We start from the raw sequence: 21321 nt of genomic DNA, 5'->3' as shown, positions 1-21321 counted from the left end.
CAGGTCCCCTCTCCGGCCAGTCGCACACCTGCAATGCCTTCCTGGCAACCCCCGCACTTGGGGACTGTTTTCTGTATCCCTACAGTCCCACTACCAGCACTTACACCTGATGCCTGCACTTACCCTTGCACTTGACATCTGCCGGCCATACTTTTACTTATTGTTATTTATTCTTGTATCCCATGTACTGCACTGTCCCCTCCCCCCCCCGCACTTTGCCCTTTCCCCCTTTCCCATGTACTTGTGCAATCTAACTGACACCTGGCCTAGTAAGATCATTGTCTGTCTTCCCTCCGTTCCCCCTCCCTTGCCTCAGCGTGCCTTGAAACACTTGTGTACAGGCGCATTATGAATGCCATATCATATCATAAATGAGGTTGTTTATTCTTTTTTCGGCCTTTTCATCTGTTGCTATGCCCTTATCATACTTTGCCAGATCATATTATTCCTATTATTTCTGGAAGAAAGTCCTGGATCTTCCCAAATCCACACCAATTCAGATCATACGGCGGGAGTTGGGCCTTTCTTCTTTCAATTCAACAGTTTTGTAGAAAAATCCATACCTCTCAACTCACACGCATTTGGCGGTTATCACCCGCCACTCAGGCAGCTCTCTCACCCACCAAGCGCCCTACAAGCCTATAGGAATCAATAGACTTTCACCCGCCAAATGCAAAATGAGGTCTTTTCACCCGCCGAAGGGACATGAAAGGTTGACAGCTATGCCTAAAACTCTTCAGGAAATGCTTTTTTGCATTAAGACCGGAAATCTCGGAGAGAAAGAATTTATAGGATCCCAAAACTCAATTCTTCTAAAATGAAGACGGAAAATGGGTTCCTCACTGGCAGAGGTTGGAGGTTCACTTAAAGTCCTATTAGATAATCCAATGTGGATTATGAAGCAGCTGAGAGAGCTCGACTGGACTAACACCTTGCAGTCTGCAAGTAGTTTGCAATCTGAGAATGCCAAAAATCGGATACTGTTTGTACCTATTTAAACCAATTCCCAGACAAAAGTTTCAGAGATCAGTTCCTGCGGATTCGTCTGAATTTACAGCCCACAAATGAAATTAGAGCCATTCGTGGTCTCTCAAAAAGTGCTAATTGTCGATTCTGCAACGTACCCTTGGTGGTAGAATCATGAAGACACTGGGTCACCAGCTGCCCAGCACTTACAGAAAGACACACTGTTTACTCCAGCCACCTGTTCTCGGACTTCCAAAAACAGGCGATGGAGGAATGCTGGTCATTGTTGATTGCAGGGAACAGGACAAGTTACGTGATCTCTATGATCAAATTCCTTGAGCCACTGTTTGACGCATGACGTTTGCGAGTTAGTTCTTCGGGAGGAGAAAACTCCCATTTCAGGACTCACTTTTAAATAGACATTTTTTGGGAAATAAATTAAATTGTAAGATGTGATTTTATGCAAGATGTGATTCTTTTGCTAAAAAATTGTCTCAATTATATGCAAATAAAAAAAAATTACAAAATAATTATTCCTAAAAATAAAAGACATTAAATTGGTCGTTTACATCACGTCCCATGCCAGAATCCAGTTGATTGCACCACTCACAAACCTGCTAACCTTTCTACAATCTACTGTACTGCTCCCAGTTGTCCCACTATAGTTCAGCCCACTGGGTTATGCTCCTGTGAGCCCACCTGGAATGTTGCTTGTGTGTGGCACACAGCACATTTACAATATTGTGTTTTCTCCATTATGGGCGGGAGGGGGTTTTACTGCCATTGTTCCCTTCTGCGGTTTTGCTCCCTGCTATCCAGTGCAATTTGTACGCTACCATGATTTTGCCCAATGTAATTGGCGTGACTGGTTCCTAGATATCACATACACCTTAATCTTGCAGTATTACGGCGTCAGGACCTTTCAACTTTTTCAAAGGAAAGGGTCATCGAGCCTCAGGGGGGTCACCAGCTACTGCCCTCATATTGCCCGTCAGCAGTCTTGTACATGACAAAATATGAATTGCTCTATTTTTGTTTGGGTCTTAAAATGAGCGCTTTGCGGCAGTTGCATTACAAGCTGCATTTTCTCTTCCTACGGGATATACAGAGGTGTTATCACCTCATTGCCTTCTACCACTGGTTCCTCCACATCAGACAAAGAAGGTTTTATAGCTCTTCAGTAGGCATTTAGTGTTTAAGCTTCCTGCTGACTGGCTTTGTCCAGCTAATCGGCGGAATGGATTCCTCAGACTGTCTTTGCTCTCAGCAAGGGGCCCCTAACTATCAGGAATATGCCCTCTCCAGAATCCCTATTCTGAACTCTGCTCATGAACTATTTTCACCCACTCTCTGCTTGACACTCATTGCTACACGCTCACTCTGTCTTCCACTCCTTCGCCTGTCCCCCCTCCTCATCCGAAACCTGTTACTTCCCACTGTCCACTGCCAGGAATACTAGCCTACAATAGGGTGCCACCGGACACCGCCTCACAAGTACCTTACCCAAAGAGCAACACTACCACGTCAGTGTCATGGCCACACCTGAGGGATTTTAGTATTTCTATTTTATTAAATGTATATTTTTTGTTGTTGCCAAAGTCCTGAACAATGGTTTAAACAGTGGTACAAACATCAGTAGAAATGTCTAAAATCAAGGGAGAAATGTAAAGATGTAGGAATTCGAAGGGGAGCAGGTGCGATTATATACGGTAGCAAAACAGAGAGCAGGCAGATCAGATTGAATAGGCAAAGGCAGGGGTGCTCAAAGTTACCCAGCAGGCTTAATAAGTATGCTCGTCCTTTTTGCATAGACATGCATAATAGCCTGGCAGTCCATGCGCTAACACTCTCAACCTCTTCACTCAAACCCACTATATGCATACCAACTAAGCCACCCACACAATGGGCCTCATTCCGAGATTGGAGGTAGTCAGGGCGCTATTTGCGCCATGACTGCCTCCAATTAACAGGTCCGGCACCGGTATGGTTCAATGAGGACTTACCAGTGTAGTCCGACCTTTGCAGGACCGGTAAGTCCCCATTGAAAAAGCCATTCCCCATTCCCATTTGAGCCCCCGTAGGGCTCAATGGGAATGGAGAAGGCGCTAATAACGGTACCGCAAATTGCGGTACCGTTATTGGCTCTCGATTCCCTTAACGGGTCGCGTCCATAACGCCTGGTAAGACCAGGCGTTAAAGGAGGGACCCGCTAAGGGAACTCGTAGTAGGGCGGTAAGGGATTACCGGCACCGGTCTCCTTACCGGTGCCCGGTAACCATTACCGCCCCACTCGGAATGAGGCTCAATGTAATTAAGTAAGCCTCCAGACAGATATCAAACAATAGAATGCACCACCTCTTTAATCAGCTGACCTATCACAGCTCGGGCCAGTAGATCCCAGCACCACGTGCACACGAGGTTCTCACCTGCAAATAAAACAATGCTTCTATGCTCTCAACACAGAACACTGGAAACAGACCTGAGTGCAGGGCTCAGGGTAATTCCGGCCAACACAACAGGAACGCATGTACTTCTCAGCCCACTAGGCCAACTCACCACCTCTCTTTCTGATCTGCCAGAGCACCTGGAGACCATGCAAGTGGCAATGATGTGCAGTGGAACAAAACAGGACCATTACATGAACAAACGGCTTTCCCCTTCTCTCCCTGAATCACAGAGCTCATATACAACTGTTTGTCTAAGATCATCACAAAACTGCCCTTTAATGAATCCCTTCATCTCAGGTGTTGACCGCTGTGCTTATTTTACTCCCCACGGTTGGAGCACAAGAGGCCAGAATGTACTGTTCGCTCGAAATCACAAGGCTGCACTACTCAGAATCCCTCCAGCTCCGAGTGCTGATTACCCCCTTCCCCTTAGGGAACACTTACAGGTACTATTTTCTCAATATTATAGGGCAGAACAGCAATGAACCTGTAACTCCCCCATAGAGGGCTGCCTTTCTCCCCATAGGTGGAACACAAGAGATATAAATGTAGTTTGACCAAGATCACAAGACGGCATCGGTAAGCACTCTTCTATAGTTCAGTACTGACTGCTATGCTGATTGCCTGTTTAAACCATGATCACAGCTTTAGAGGTCAGATTTTGATGTTTGCCTAATAGTACAAGGTTTCACTATAATGAATCACGCCATCTCTCATTGAAGATTGCTTACATTTCCGGCCCATGGTTGTGAAGGCATGTCTACAAATGCTCACGTCAGATAAAATACAACCCGCTAGGGAAAAAAGGCCAAGAGATTCTTGCAAGGATAACATGCTTTAATTACACAAAAAATAAGTATGCCAGCAAAGATCTTTGTTGCCCACCTTCTGCTGAAAATGGTACAAGCAGAATGTTATAAGAAAACAAATTTTCATCAGTGACGTAAACGTGTACAGTAAAAACCCACGTGGCTGGTTGGTTAGACCTTAGACATGGTCAGCCTGCCCTATAGGAGAGGCCCGTCCATTCGTCTTCCATCATGTGGGATCTGCTGGGCTCATTATCTCCAGGGAACCAAGGTCGCGCTCGCAATTAGTTACTATATAAAACAATGCTACTCTATCATTATGCCGTGCACCTAGGCGGCTCGGGGGCGGGCACAGGGGGAATGTTTAGGATCAAGCTGACCCACACATTCTTCACTCATTCTGTATCGCACTATCCGCACCCAAGGCGTCCACCCTCGCTTTGGACTATAATGGTTTCCACCCTGTACCTCGCATTATAAATCTTGCCATTGTGTGATAAGGCAGAATGGTTGTGTTCTTTTAGATCTTTTATGGCCAGTGGGTCTATGATTTGTGGTCTGGTGTCACCTACATTTGTGGAATTCAGGGGTCTTGGTACTGGGACAGTTGTGGGTTCATTACCTCATGGTTGGGTGGGTGGGTGTCGGAGGCCTGCTTTGGCCTGGCTGTGATGAACATCCACTGTGAGGCGCCTGGTACTGTCGCGTGGCCTTGCAGGGCACATTCCTTCTTAGGAAAACACGTATTGGCAACAGTTGTGGGACAGAGGAGAGTTTCTATGGGAGCTAACTGCGTGGGTCTCTCTGGTAATCAGCGCTTGAGGCCGATTCAGGTTTCTTCGTTAGGTCTTGGTTTACGGCACAGCCATGCAGGGTCAAATGTTTCTACCATAGCTACAAAAATGGTGCCTACTTATATGCACGCACTAAGTCTATGCATCTATATTTCGCATAATATTGTGTCTGTGCAGGTTCTCTTGGCACGCTCCCCTACCCCCTGGCGCATCGCAAGTGTATTGCCTTACTCTAAAGTGCCTAGAGGGGTGGGAGACGTTCATTTCCTTCCCAGCAGTTGGAACACCAGCGATCAGAGTAAACTGCTTGCCCACAAAGACAATGTTTCGGTGTAACAAGCCACCCTTTTCTAGTGCTGATAAATCACCAATAATATAGCCATAATCATGAGTCATACTGGATGGTAACAGCCCTCAGCCGGGGCCAAACAATGGCCTTTACCAATGGGTACAGGACGTTACCACCCGTACGGATGTCAAAATTTATAATCATGGGTTTTAGCACCCCAGGTATATGGCCTACTATGCCACTATGAATTTATTTCTTTGAAACAATGGGTCGCGCACAGTTCTGTAGGATGATTTAACTGGGCGATATCTATTTCAGGGGATTTTCCACTCATCCCAAGCCAGGTACGCACAATTCTCCTTTATTTAATAAATTCTATTTTATGAATCTCGATCGGCAATTTAATAGAATTAATTCCCCATAGCTTCCCTCCCCTTTTGGGACAGGAAACATGCAGGGTTGCACAGAAGGTCTGTTTATTAACCAAATAGAATTAATTGAATCTGAGTACAGATAAACAAATTGTTTCTTTAAAAATTAATGCAAATGGGAAAAAATGACCAACACATGGGATCTGGGTAGGGGCTCTGGAAACTGATCCTTTCTTGGCTGGCCGATGACTACAGCTTGTAATTGAGGGAGGGTGTTTGAGGCCTTCAACGGTTCAAGTTTCTATGGTTGTTGGTATGTTTAGTTCAACCGATAGGTTGGGTTGTAGGGTTTCGCGACTCTTAGTGGAGGGTGGAAGAGGGCAAAGGCTTTCAGTTCATTTCATATGGCTTCATTCAGGGGAGCAGGGAAGTGCGATGATGGCGGGTGAATTAGGCTTTGTATCCCTGAACGTAAGGGGTTTTAACTTCCCCTCAAAGAGGAGGATCATCTTGAGAAGATTATTATTATTATTTTTATTGTGGTATTTATTGAGCATGGGCCTGGCTTTGAGAAACAATGGAGTGCTTTACAGAGGTGTACAACATCACAGATGCATAACAGTGAGCTTTTCAGTGGTAACAACAGAACAGATATACAGCAGGGGGTAGGATACAGAAGGGGACAGAGGAGGGGTAAAAATGTACCGGGTGACGGGAAGGAGAGGGCTGGTCGGCATCTAGGGAGTCACATGGCGCAAGGGGCGACATGATGGCCCAGGTGTTGGGGAGAAGAGACTCCCTGAAGAGGTGGGTCTTGAGTTCTTTTCTGAATTGTAGGAGCTTTGGGGGCGAATCTGATGCCGTCAGTAGCTTAAGTGAGTTGAAGGCATCAGTAGCATTTATTCAGGGGATGCACTTGCTAGTTAGGGATGAGAGGAGAGTGGGAAATGGACCCTTCACACAACAGTTCTTTGCTACTCGTGGCAGCAAAAAAAGGGGGGTAGCAATGACAGTAGCTAAGGGGGTCAATTTTATTAAGCAAGCTATGTATAGGGATCCAAAGGGGAGATACCTGGTTGTTAAGGGGCTTATGGATGAACAGATGTACACGCTAGTTGCCTCTTATGCCCCTAATGAGCGAGAGGATCAGTATATTAGAATGCTTTTAACCAAGCTGAGTGGGATGTGTGAGGGGCAGGTAGCATTAGGTGGGACTTCAACTGCGTGATGGACCCGGCGGTTTATAAAACGCTCTCACCCCCTGAGAATGGAATTAGGAATCGACAGGAATTGGTTAGGTTGCTAAGGGAATTGGGGTTGATTGAAATGTGGAGGTTCTTCAGATGGCAGAGGGATTATATGCATTTCTCAATGGTACGCAGAGGTTTTTCTCAGATATGGTCATGGTATCAGCGACATTAATACCCCGGGTGATTTCAGTGGAAATAGGGCTCAAATATTTATCAGACCAGACACCAGTCCTGCTGTGTGTTCAGGTGGCAGTGGCCACAGAGAAGAGATGGGTGCAGTAGCGTCTGAATGAAATGGTACTCTGTTATACGGCAATTAGAGCGTATATGGAATGCTGATCCAGAGACACTTCCAAGAAAATGAGGATGGGATTATAGATTGGAGGGTTATATGGGATGCCGGGAAGGCAGTATTTAGAGGGGACATTTTAGGTCAGACTGTAGCAGGGGCAGAAAGTATGCATAAAAGTAGAGGGACAATGCAATCGTGGAGAGAATTAACGAAGGTGCCTAGTCACCTGGATGCGTCTTTGGCAGATCGCTCGCCCCAATTATTATTACAGGAGAAATAACAAAGCAAATAGGTTCCTAGCCGCTAAATTGCATAAGGGGAGATGAAGGAATTACATCATGGAGTTAAAGGAAGATGGGGCGAGACTGTTTGGTGGAAGGGGTGACGGTGGAAGAGGTGAAGCAGGTACATTTCTTACGCAAGGCTAACCTTATTAAAATAACCTCGGAGGATAGAGAAGGTTTGGAGGCCCTGATTAGCCAGAGTGAGGTGAGGAATGCTATTGATGCTCTACCTCATAAGAAGCCCCCATAGCCTGATGCTTTAGATAATGGCTTCTATAACGTCTTTTAACACTGACTGGTTCAGCGCCAAACTAAATTATTCTATGATATACAGTCTAAAGAAAGGGTGTCAAGGGACATGGACACATCCACCACAACTTTAATTCTCAAGCCAAGTAATGATCCAGTCCGTTAGTTATCGCCCTATGTCGCTCATTATTGGGGATGCCAAAACGTATGCTAAAATATTAGTAACCCAACTGATGCCAGTACTTCTCACGATTATCCTCCCGGATCAATCAGGGTTTATTGCGGGGCGTAGTACTCATGATAATATCAGACAAGCGGTTAGCCTCATTGGTTGAGCTGGACAAACGGGTCAAAGAATGTCAGTGGTGGTGTTAGATGCAAGGCAAGCTTTTGATAGCATAGATTGGGGGTACATTAGGTGTATGCTGGATGAGTTTGGGTTTGTGCCTAAATCTATTCTAGGGGTACTAGCGAATCTTCAAATACTGAGTATGAGAATCAACTTAAATGGCACCCTGTTGACTCCACTTTACATCAAATGGGGCTGGTGACAGGGATGCCCACTCTCTCCTCTGATGTTCGAGATGGCGATGGAGACATTGCATATGTGATAAGGCACAATCCAATAGTTGAAGGGTTACAAGGCAATGGGGAGGTCTCACAAAATTGCGTTATATTTCGATGATGTACTGTTGTTTCTTCACAACATGGGTCGATCTCTCCCAAGGGCTATGGATATTCTGCAGGGGTTTGGTGAGGGTGCTGGGTTTATAATCAACCACACAAAGCAGAAGACACTCAATGTCACAGAGGAACCGAAGTCAGTGATGGAATGGGGTATTAGAAGAGGGTGTCATGAATGAAGGGACTGGCGCCAGGGTTGGGCCCGTTGTCTGTGTTTTGCCACAACTCAGAAATTGGGCCAGGGAGAGAGCAGAGTTTTTGGGGAGGGTGCGAGGGAGGGACTGCAATTCAGTTGAGAGACTTGTATAGAGATGGTGAACCACTCGCCTTGAAGCAATCTAAGGTCTAATTTAATATAAGGGAAAAGGAGCGCTTTCGATACACCCAGTTAAGGCACTGGATAACCAATAGGGGAGTGAGAGCTGCTGGCACCAGAGCACTGGGTTGCATAGAGCTCACTATGCAAGAAAGTGTTTATTATATCTCTCAAATCTTCCATGCACGCAAGGACGACAGGACACGTCATACATCAAACTATCTTTATTCTTAACTGCCGACCTCTTCCACCCTGAGGCCCTTACTCTTCATACCGCATTGCCTCTCCCTATTAACTCCTTCAGTCCGTGCTGCCTTTCTCTCGCAACACCCCCTCCCCACATATCTCCTTACGTTCATGTTACACTGCCTCGATAAGCCTGTGGGGTCTCGTGATGGTTCGCTTGGGTCGCGCCTCTATCTCGTCTCCATCTCCCCTTCCAGCTGGTGTCGAGCCATTTTCCTCGTTCTCCTCTCCTTCTTTATCAGGTGCATTTATCTCTTGTCCGGTATCTTCGTCTGTCTTGAAGAATTTGAAAAACAACGCATTCCTTGTGGCAGCCCTTCGGCCGTTGGCGGCTGTCACCATAGTCCCTTTTATTTCGGTTACTCTGAGGGGGTTGCTGTCATATTGGGTATCTGTCTTCCTCTGTATTTGCTGTTTCACCAGCACCTCTTCTCCTTCTTCGAACTCCTTGACCGTCGCTCTCCTGGTCCAGTCTGTTCTTTCCTTTGTGGCATCCTTCGCCACTGCATCCCTTTCTCTCACTTCATCCTCTAGCACTCCTCAGTCTTCCTGCTCCCTCTGGGTCATGGGAGCCCCTTGGGGTAGATGTGTCTTGGCTTGATACGCTCTCATCAGGTCCCCAGGTGGTACCCCGGTCACTGATTGTGGTGCATTTCTGTAATGGCAGAGCATGCGGCACAGGACCTACTGGATCGGCATTCCTTCAATGGTCGCCTTTTGGATTGTTCTCTTCATGGATATCATAAACCGCTCCACCATCCCGTTGACATCTGGCCACAACAGTGTTTATCACTGGTGGTTGAAGCCTAGATGTCTTGTCAACCTATGGAAAACTTGGCCACTGAACGGCGGTCCATTGTGCGTTTTAACTGTGGTGGGGATGCCCCACTAGCTGAATACCTCATCTATGACCCCAGCGATCTGGGTGAAAGCCGTGGATCGTGTGTGCTTGTCGATTATCACCAGGAGGTAGTCCCCTGTCTTGAGTGGCCCATAGAAGTCCATTGCAACACCATTCCACACCTTCTCTGGGATGCATGTGGATTGCAAAGGAAGTGGCAGGTCGCTTCTGGCTGCTGTAAGGAAGGCATGGTATCAAAGTAAGACAGACACAAGTGATCACAGTTGAAAGGTGTTTATTAATCTGTAAAAAGGGGTGAGATAAACTCCTAATCTAAACCTAAATCTTAGATGGGAGGAAGCTACGACCATCAAATAATAATAATACACTCCTAGTGGAGTTTAGTCAAATAAAAAGGGCCTACACTAAAATAAAGATTGCAAATCCTTACCACTATGCTTCAAAATAGTGTGTTATAATGTTTACAAGAAAAGAAAGAAGTGTTCATAAAATGATAAATCAGGATGTTATGGCCGGGGTCTCCCTTGCCCACGTTTTCAGCACGGGACAAGTCGGGTCTTTTGAGCACAGCACACTCTGGGGCTTCTCCCCGGCACGAGGTTACAGTTCCTTTTCTCAATATCAGGGCCTTCTGCGCCCAGGTCTCTTTCATGCAAAGTTTCTTTTGCTACAGAGGGCCTGGTGTGCCATAAACAATAAAAAATAATTTCTTTCCAGTAATCTTCACGCTGGTTGATTACCCTTCACCCCTGGATCCCCCTCAGCTGGGCTCCGATCCTTCTCTCAGCATTAGCCTCCCTCAGTCGGACTCAGACCAACCACTCACCGTGGACATCCCTCAGTCGGGTTCACACCTGTTGTCATAATGTTCACGGGTGTATTACTATTCAGCTTAACTTGTAGGCATCCCTCAGTCGGGTTAACATTTACCCCAGTAAGACTGTTCACTTTACTTTTCAATCAAAATATCATCATCTTGTGATATTCAGAAGTCTCAATGTCTTTTTAAACAACCATTCAGTTTGCTTTCTCCCCTTTACTTAGGTCCCCCTCATCCGGGCTCAGACCTTCTCCTGGTATGCCTCTGTCGGGTTCACAATGCCATTCTAGCATAGATCAACAGAAAGACATCCTAGATCCCTTAGGTTCTTCCCTTACCTAAGTCCGGGTCTTAGCACCCAGTCAGGCGTTCCCATAAACCCCCAGTCAGGCTTTCCACAATTCTGTCACCACAATGTTCTCAGGATGCTTTACTGTTTACCCTAATTTGCGGGCTTTCCGCAGTTGGGTTCACACTTGCCTCATTTACACAGTTCACTTTGCTTAGTTTCCTCTTGGCATCCCTCAGTCGTGTTCACATTTGCCTCCACAACGTGTCGAAGACTTTTGACTGTGCATGGGATTTAACGTAACCCGCTGCAGGACCACTTTGATTCCCTTATTCAACACATGCTTCTTGTTCAGGAGCGGGGCACCGTTTAGAGTCCTTAGAGTGAGCGCCCACATGACGCTGGACCACTCTAACTCTGATGCCAATTTTACTCACAAAAAACCTTTGCACTTTAGTCTTCTTCATACTATGTTGCTTTGTGAAATTAATGGGAAGAATCCATAAAATAATAATTTGGAGGTCTGTCGAGGGAATTACCGGGATTATTGCTGTGGGGGGGATAGTGGGACTGTAGTGTTTTGTCAAAGCAGACTGGGAGTTCTGGAAATAATAATCAGAGGGATGGTGAGGAGAATGACTGGGAGTACTCGGTTAGGCAACTGGAAAATAGGGATTCTGGGAGATGTAGTTTCCCACTGCAACAGGGTTTGGGTTCCAAATAGGTTTACCAGATGCAGAGGGGTTGTTGGATTCTGGTACAGGAGATTCATTGGGTGGAAGGAAGGTTGATTTGGAACACACTATAAAAGCCTCTGGGACTTCGCTCTTCTCGTCCTCTTCCCCGGTGCAATACTGTGTTTCACCTGGGGTATTTCCCCAAGCGTACCCCAGGATCCCTTATCCAGGTGATCCTCCCTCCTTTGTCCACCCCCAGGGTTAGAATCTGAGAGCGCCAGCACTTGCCTGGCCACCTGAATAAGGGATTCTTGTGGTCTACTTGGGAGGACACCTTTAGGTTTCTCACACTGCGCACTGGCATGGGCGGCAGCTCCTCACTGTGTCTTCCACCATTGCATCCATGAGTTGGAACCAAGCCGACTGTCGCAGTAGGTTTTTTGTTGCCTCTACCCCTCTGTGCCCTTCATGTGCCAACTGCACCAGCCCTCTTTGAAGGGACAATGGTATAACTATTCAGCAACCTCTCAGCAGTATCCCCTGTTCGGACACTGCCAGTTCTGTGCTGACCTTTGCCAGGCATTCCAGTTCCTGCTTGTTCATTCCTTCACACTGGCCTGATAGTCTCTTGTAGTCTTTCCATTTGTTCGTTGCACTGAGTTCTCTGGCCCATCTGGTTGACGGGTCGGCCTGTGTCACCCTGACTAGGTCCTTGGTGGGGAGAGTGGGCAGTAGGGCTTGTTCTGCTACGTAGCATAGATATTCTGCAGCGCCCTCCCTTGCTAACAGATCTGCTGTAGTTGGGTGCCTTGAGATGTAGTCGGCTGAATTGCTGTCCCCCCGCGGCCAGTGTCGGATGGTGTGGTCATACTCCTGGAGAGGATAACCCATCTTTCTATCCTGGGAGGCATCTTTGTTCTTTGCTTGCCAAAGGGTGACAGGAGGGCCTGGTGGTCTGTCACGCGGGTGAACTTCTTTCCGATCACAAAGTGGTGAAAGTATTCACACGCCCATATCGCTGCCAGGCTCTCTTTCTCCGCCTGTGAATATGCTCTTTCCGTCTGGGACAGGGATCTGCTTGCATAGGTCACAACATAGTTTGCAGGGGCATCTGGCTTTTCACGCTGTGCCAGTATTGCTCCCAGGCTGACTGGGTTGGCATCAACTACTACTACTTCCGTGTGCCTCCTTGGGTTGCAGTATGCTAAGTGCGTTGCACTCGCTAGTTCCCTTTTGATTGGGTTAAATGCCTCCTGGCATCATCTTGACTATCGGAACGGTTCATCCTTTCGTAGGAGCCGTCGTAGTAGCTCGTTGCATACTTCTGTAGGTAACGGGCACAGTACCCTGCCACCCCTAGGAAGGATCTTACTTCTCTCACATGGGTGAGTTTCTGTAGTTTGTTGATGGCAAATACTTTTTCTGGATCTGGGTGCATTCCTTACCCCGAGAAGATGTGGCCGTAGAACCTCAGCTTGTCCCTGCTGATGTTGCATTTGTGGTAATTTAGGGTGAGTCCGGCTTTCTTCAGGATGTCACACGCCTCCAGGAGCACCTGATCATGTTCTTCTTGCGTGGTGCCACACACCAGGATATCGTCTGAATAATTAAAAGCCATTTTGACCTGGAGGAGTGGGTGCCTGATGGTCTCCTGGAATATCTCCGAGGCTGAGGAGGTCCCAAAGTTCAGCCGCTTGTACCTGAAAAGGCCATTGTGGGATGCAAATGTACTTATCCTTCTGGAGTCAGGGTGCAGCTCCAGCCGGTGGTACCCCTGATTGAGGTCTAAATTGGAAATATGTGTTGCACAGTTTAGGCTGATGATCATGTGCTCTATCTTGGGTCCCGGGTGTCCCTCTCTCTCTCAATGGCGGTATTTGCCACTCTCATGTTGATGCAGAGTCGAAGTTTGTTGCCATCCTTGGGCACCACTACCAGGGACGAGGTGCATGGTGTGGGCCCGTCGCACGTTCGATGATATGGTTGTCCAGAAGTTGTTGTAATTTCCATGACACAGATTCCTGTAGGTGGAATCCCACTCTTCTCGGTGTCACGATCCATGCCCCGGACCCCCTTAGGTATAACAGCCCCTGGCAGCAGTGGGGCTAAAGCACTTCACACTGGCCCCAAGGGCCTTGAAACTCCATCAGAGATATACATGGAGTCAGTCCTGGCGCCTTTGGCACCTTGCTCATTATCTGGAATAAAGCAGTACCAGTTTTGGACCTTAATCCAACATGGAGGCCTATTACAAAACTCAGTTCTTTAGAACCAAGCCATGCGGTCTAGTGTTTTGGGTGTGGCTGGGCCTGGAACTACTTTACCTGGGCTATTTAAACCACACCCAAAAAGCAGAACACGCTTCACATTATTCTGCACTCCTGCAGCGTAACGCTTACTGTGTCCAGCTCCTGCTCATCTGCTTCTCCGTTGGCCTGTTCCTGAAACCCTAGATCCGGATTCCATTAATAACCTGGAAGAACAAGATCAGCATTAGCGAGCAAGAGCACTTACCTGTGAAGTAACCGGTCTTGAATCCATCCTGCACTTCGCTTACCTCGCCCATCTCCGGAGTTCGCTGCAACCTGCAAAGGTAAAGAAACAAGGCCAGCATTACTAACAATTCTTACCTGGGCAAGTAGCGAGTCCTGGCAGCACCCTGCACTTCTCTTACCTCGCCCATCTCCGGGTTTCACCGCAACCTGCAAGGGAGAAGGAACACGGTCAGCATTAACCAAGCACTTACCTGGGCAAGCAGCGCTTCGTTCACTCATCACTCCGGAACGGTTCCATGTAGTAATGTCGCCACAAAAATCTTGCCATGCAAAAATATTGCCGAAAAATGGCTATTTTATGTGGTGACATTATTGCATGGAACATGCGGGGGACAACCTTGCAACCCCCAAACTTTTTTTGTCTTTTTTTTTTTGCCCCTGTCCCCATATATATGGTCACCCATATAATATCGCCACAACCTTTTCCCGGCGATATTATTTACGGCGACCATATATATGGGGATAATATTACCTGATACCTACGGAACTTCACCGCAACCTGTGCAAAGAGAAGAGAACACAGGTTAGTAATTAACACCAATAAACAGCGCAGCACTCCGCACATCAATAACTCACCGTGGTCTTCGCCATCGGCGCGGCAACTCTGAGATCGCAACCAGCCCTGTGAAAACAAAAAGAGACATTCTTAGGGAACAGCGTAGTGGAGCAAGACGCCGAGAAGACAGAGAAAATGGAGGGAAAGAAAGAGACAGAATAAAGACGGAAAAGACATTATAACTCACCTGGAAGACAGCAAGCAGAGTCAGAGTCACAGCCGGTCTGAACCCGACATAAGGGCACACAGACCAGTTAAGCAACTAGGTCCATGGAACGCCCGCACCAACCACACACCCCTTCACATAGACGCAGGACGGAGAGTTAAACGCACAAAAACCTAAGGTGACCAATAACCCCAAGGTAGGGGATTTGGACAAGAGGGAGGTGGGAGTCCACCCATCACAGAACCAGTATTTTAACCCTTCATTCTCCTGTTATAGGCGCTATCCAACGTCTGGCACATAACCAAGCAGAGATGGGTCCGGGATATCGCTTAGACCTCCATCCAGTATCGTGTGGCGCCCCCGTGGATACCAGGTGAGCGTAACACACGGGTGTTGTGGGACGGGTTTGACTTGTTGGTTTATGTGGAGGCTAATCACTGTGCCTTTCAGTTTACCCAGTCCCTGAAACATTTTGCATCTGTGATCGTCTCCTTGGTCAACAGTAGCCCCTTCTAGGTGGCATATGGACACATATCCATGCTGGATTTCACTGCATACAACTACGTTGTTGTCATTGAATTTGATGTCAATCAGGCCGAGTGCTTTCGCTGTGCTATAACTGGTGGTATCGATCTTCTTCCCTTTGAAGGAGAATGTTTTGCCGAACTGTCCTATCAATGGGAGTGGTACATTGGCTCCCCATTGAAAAATCCTTGCCTTCGACGGCATGAGCTCTTGGGTATTCCCTGGAAGCATGAATTCCGGTTCCCTCATAATGTTGATGGTTGCCCTGTGTCGATGAGGAACATGTGTGTGACTGCGTCCATCATCACCAGTACTCTCAGTGCCTCACTGCTGTCTTGTGCCCCATGTATGAGGTTTACAAATTCACCGTGGAATTCCGGGTCTTGTCCGTATGAAAGTTCATCCAAGTTCACGTATGGGTCATCTGAGTAGCCATAGGCATCCGCATAGTACTCTGATCGTGGCGGCGGGTCATATGTGGGTGACTCTCTGTATTCTATTCCGTGTTCCATTGCCCTCACCATCCTCCTCGGCTGTAGTGGGTAGGACTGGGTCTCCACGGTAGGGCCGGCGAGATTGATCTATATGGCTATCTTCAGTTGAGCTGTGTCACCTGTTGCTGGCCTGTTGGTGGGAATGGCCTCCCCTCTCAGCAGACTTCCTGGAAATGTCCTTCTCTACCGCATATGGAGCACCATTGAGTGATTGCAGGGCATGGCCCTGTGTGAGGAAAAAGCTGTCCACAGCAGTTGCATAGCCTCTGGGGGTTGTGGCCCTGGTCTCAGCTGTGAGTATCCCTTTCCCTCTGCGGCCCCCTCAGTGGTGCCTGGTGATCCATATGCTTCTTTCCCAGTCTGTTAAGAGCTGCTACGGTGTCGTCACTGTCTGTTTTCTTCTTCGGGGTCTCTATGGCGGAGGCCTGTATCTCCACCCTCTCGTGTACTCTTGCCATCTATATCACCTCATCGATTGTCAAAGGCTTCTTCAGGAGCTGTTTGCGGAGCACCGACGATGTGCACCCTTCGATGGCATGGAGTGTAATCGCCTCATCATCCGAAAAAGCTGAAAATTGGCAGTGAACTCATTTTTGGCAAAACCTTGTGATGAACTCCTCCACCATCTCATGAGTTGCCTGATGGAACTGATTGAACACATAACGTTCCAAGTCCCTATTTTTGGTTGTATCACCAGTTTCTTGTCTAGGGCTGCCAGAAGGGCCTCGTATGTGTCTCTGTCTTCAGCCGGGATGGTCTTGATAATAGCATTTACCCCTGTCCTTGCCAAGTTTGTAAAGATATCCTTGAGAACCAGCGACTTCTCCTCGCCCGCCGCCTTGCTGAAACCAGCGATATCTTCGACCCACACCATTCATCAAGATCCTAGATCCGACTACGGCTGGATGCTGAACGGGGCAGTCTTCCTCAGAAATGCAACACTGACAGGGGTGTGTAGTGGTGCGCCCTGTCCTTCGGCCTGGTCCACCATGGCTGCTGTTATATGGGTGGTCTGGTGTGCTATACTTTAGGCTTTTCCTGCTGTTGGCGAGTGTGCACGTGAGCGCACCTGCCATCGCATGAGGAGTGCTGCTGGGTGTGAACTTGAAGTTGGGCCTGCTTGCGCTGTCTCTACCAGGGCCGTTCAGGTGTCACGGCGGTAGAATCTCGGGGCTTGTGGCTGTAGATTGCCTTTGTCTGAATGTCCAGGCCCCTTCTCTCACTCTCCTCTTGATTGTAGCGTCGGTGGGCTTATATCGACCAGCTTAGGCCGCCGGGAAGGACACTGGCACGCTTGCTCAGCAAGGACAAACTGCTGCCCAAAGGACACTGGGTGGCGGGCAAGGACCGTGCATCTCACACACACACACACACAAGGACAGCGTCTCCCCGCCGGTATAAGTGAGGAAAAATTATCTCTGTTTACCCTCGTCGCCAGTTGTTATATCCCTCAAATCTTCCATGCACTCAAGGAAGACAGGACACATCGTACATCAAACCATCTTTATTGTTAACTGCTGGCCTCTTCCACCCTGAAGCCCCTCCTCTTCCTCCTGCATTGCCTCTCCCTCTTAACCACTTCAGTTCATGCTGCCTTTCCCTCACAACACTGGTCAAAACAAAGATATTTCGAGAATGCATAAATTATTGGATGCAACCCCGTCCAGAAAGAGTATGCCATATATGGAGAAATGGGAGAGGGGGTTGTGTGTCACTGTCACAAAGGAGGAGTAGGGACAAATATGGTGAGGGTACATTGATCATCTAGATGTACTTTGATTAAAGAATCGGCATGTAAAATACGTTTTTAGTGGTATTTAACGCCTCTATGTATCAATAGAATAACTGCCCATTCCTTGCCACTATGTTGGAGAGAATGTGGGGAGACGGGCGAATTAAGTCACATGTGGTGGTCCTGCCAGCGGGCGTAACTTTACTGGAAGTAGATTGTGGGTCATATCAGGGATTCCGGCGATTGTGGTGTATGGGGCAGTAGCGGAGGGCAGATATGCAGCAAGTGGGGCCACAGTTACATTGATTACTCACCTCTTGACTGCAGCAATGCTGGTAATCGCTATTGTGGCATTATGGTGGGCTAACATTTGGGAAATAGTGGCCATTGAAAAAATGTGCGCACTGGCAAATGGAAGCTTTCAAAGTCTTTTGATTGTGTGATTAGAGAAGAAATGTACTACAGGCCTCACCTATTGCAGAATTTCTGGATATTATGACGATTCCCATGGACAGGGGTGGTGTTTGAACACAAGATTGTTGAAGGGTGGGGGGGAAATAGAAGTGGAGATATGGAAGTATAGCCGACAAAGAATTGTAAGCCACTTGATCGCCAAAGTTGGTTTCTTGTTTACTACGTTTAAGTTTAAAATTCAGCAGTTGGAAGAAGGGGGATATATAATGGGAAAGCAGTGTATTTTCTGTTGTTCAGCAATGTCTGCTTATGCTCTATACACTTGAAGGACTCCTGCAAATAAATAAAGATTTTTAAAAAAAAGAATCAACACACTAGTCACTTTAGTTTTTAATGCCATAGAAATGGAAATATAAACTTTTGTAACACACTTCACTATATGTATCTTTGCAATTAATTCACCCTGAGCACGCAGGCTCAATATATTGGATGCATGAGAGTCCAGGAGGAATCTTTCATTTGTGAAAACAAGAAATTAGTTAAAATATCCTTACCTATCCACTTCTCGCTACTTCCCCTTTATTCAAAATACTACCCCCTTTACTCAATAGTCAGGTCACAGTTTCAACTCAATTGGAACAGGCTATTGGCCCTTTGTGTATGTGAATAGCTTGTAGAAAAGAAAATGTACATTCAGCAGTATATTGGAAAAATTCCCTTTAGTGATGTTTCTATTCAATTACCGTGTACAATGTACCTTTCTCCCTTTCAATAGGCACCTTGACCAGCGTAAACAAATGGACAGCGTATAATAACCCTCTCCCTTTTATCTTGATCAACCCTTCATTAATATCAATATTCTGCTTGATGATATACCCAGGAATTACTACAAGTACCTTCATTTCTAGACATGCACACATTAAGATGCCTTTTCACTCCCAGATAATTTGTTCGTGCAAGACGTTATTACACAGAGAAAGAGGGAGGGGATCTCATATGGACACAGCATGAGACCTAATCTATAAAGTATATCTTTTTTTCAGAAGCACGTACACTTCAGAAAAGTTACCTAACTTCTCGGGATGCACAATTAATCTTTCTATTCCCACCCCTCAGTACTAACAAATTAGAGGGACCGGGATCTACTCTAATTCCCTTGATAGGATCACTCCCCACATGATTATTTCCCTTACACATAATACTCACATCAGGATTTCTTTTTGCTGAATCACAGACAGATGGGCCCCCTCTTCAGGACTCGTTCCTTTCCCCCCCTCTAGGAACAGGTGGACATCAGCCAGTAAGATAGGATCATTTGCTGTCCTCCACAGCCTGTCTGCTTTCTCTACCAATGAAGATGACCTGGAACTTAAACTCCTGGTAGGCCTCACTTTCAGTCACTTTCAATAATGCATCAAAGGGTCCAAAGGAAAACATTCTATTCCTTCTCCTTCCTGTTGTTATCAATTCTTCTTTCTCTCCATCAGTCAGTGAGTGAGCAAGTGAGTTTCTTTAGTAAGTGTCCATGAGTGTCTCAGTGTCTCCTTTGTTTGACCTTTTATAGAACAGAGGTACAGGTGATATAAACATTCAATGTACATTTTAAAGGCCATTTTCTTTGATGAAAAATAAGGCATTACTGTTCTTCTGCCTAGTTACAACACTAGTAACATGGTACTTTTCTCTTGAGTCAGGGCTGCTAATCGTATTGACTCAGGTCTGCTCATATGGACTTTATGGCTCGGACATGGGTGATGAAAAGTGCCTTTGTAATCTGAATGTCTGTGGATTTAGTGTAACGTCTGTCTCCTCTTGAGAAGTTTCCAGACATGCGGTCCTGTCAAGTGTTAAATTCTTCCCATCAGGAAGACCTGTGAAATGGTGTTAACAGATAAAATGGAAGAGGACCACAGATTCAACTCATTTTAAATTATGTGTTTAAATGTTCATGCCTAATATACACACAGGGCAAGTAATAAAATTAACGTAGGTTTATTAGCTTGAGAAGGGAACCTTTCTCTCCTCCCATCCTGTATGTTGGGGTTGGGGGATGTCTTTGTGAGTTGAAAGGATTCACTTATGTCAGGATTCAGTGCTGGCTCCATTTAAAGTTGGTTTCTTTTCATAATTGCAGTTTTTATTGTTCCTTTGTTCACTAGGATGTGACATTTTCCCCAAAACACAGCCTCATTACATAATGGGTATCTTTCTTTAAACTGCTGTTCTTTCTGTTCAGGTACAAAGGTTTCCCCTTTTAACTCAAGTGGCAGAATATTAAAATGTTCATCTCAGGCCATGTCAGTGAGTTTTGATTGACTGCAAAGTATTGCATATTTCGTTTTGCCTGTTTCCCAACTGCTATGCGCAGGCTGCAGCATAAATATGGTTTTACAATGATGCCTTGCAATGCATCTTTCCTCCTGCATCAAATACTCCCTGTAAGCCGTTGCTTCAAAGAAATACAAACCAAACATGGCGGCCATGGACATGGAAGCGAGGCTCTGATCAGAGTGCCAGTAATAGTTATATGCCAAAGGTCAAAATGACTTAATGCTATGCGCCCCAACACCACCCCCAAGCGCAGATTCTTTCCCTTTCTCTCCATCGATACAAGAGCTCTGAATATGCTGTTTCCCCAAGACAGCAAGGTTCTACTTTCTGTGGTTAAGAATAACTCTCTCTTTCCAAAATCATCATTTCATTGTAAAAACTTAAACTGCAAATTGTGTATTGTTTGTCATATAAAAGTTGTGAGGTCTGAGAAATTACGTACGGTTTAAATCTACTGTTAGACTGTACTACATTTCAGTTGTTGTTAGTCAGCCTTATTACATGAAGTATCATAATTGCAGCATCGAAAATGGAATATAGCCATCTAAAGAAAAAATAATTTCTTGGGACTGTTATAAGTCTTCAGTTTGAGAAAATGTTAATTTACTATTTAGGAATTGTAGGCAATGGAAAACTGCTAAATGTTTTAACTATATTGACACTTCAATTAAGAAATTGACCATCTGGCTAAGTCGGCAGTCATATTTTGTCTCAAATTCCTTCAGCCCAATGGCCTTCATTAAGAGTTTGGCAATATTTGTCGCCAGAGGGATTTACTGTTTCTGTTGCAGGCGACAGCCAGATTATCAACTTTTCAGTCATCTCCATTTTGAAGTCCCATAAGAATGGGAAGTTTAGGGAATTATCTCTGGTGTTAATTTCGCCATGTTCCTGAAAGAAATA

Source organism: Ambystoma mexicanum, chromosome 1p, assembly GCF_040938575.1.
Source record: "Ambystoma mexicanum isolate Mex_15411 chromosome 1p, UKY_AmexF1_1, whole genome shotgun sequence".
In the NCBI taxonomy this organism is placed as follows: Eukaryota; Metazoa; Chordata; class Amphibia; order Caudata; family Ambystomatidae; genus Ambystoma; species Ambystoma mexicanum.
The sequence above is the reverse complement of the archived record's forward strand: the minus strand, read 5'-3'. Positions refer to the sequence as shown.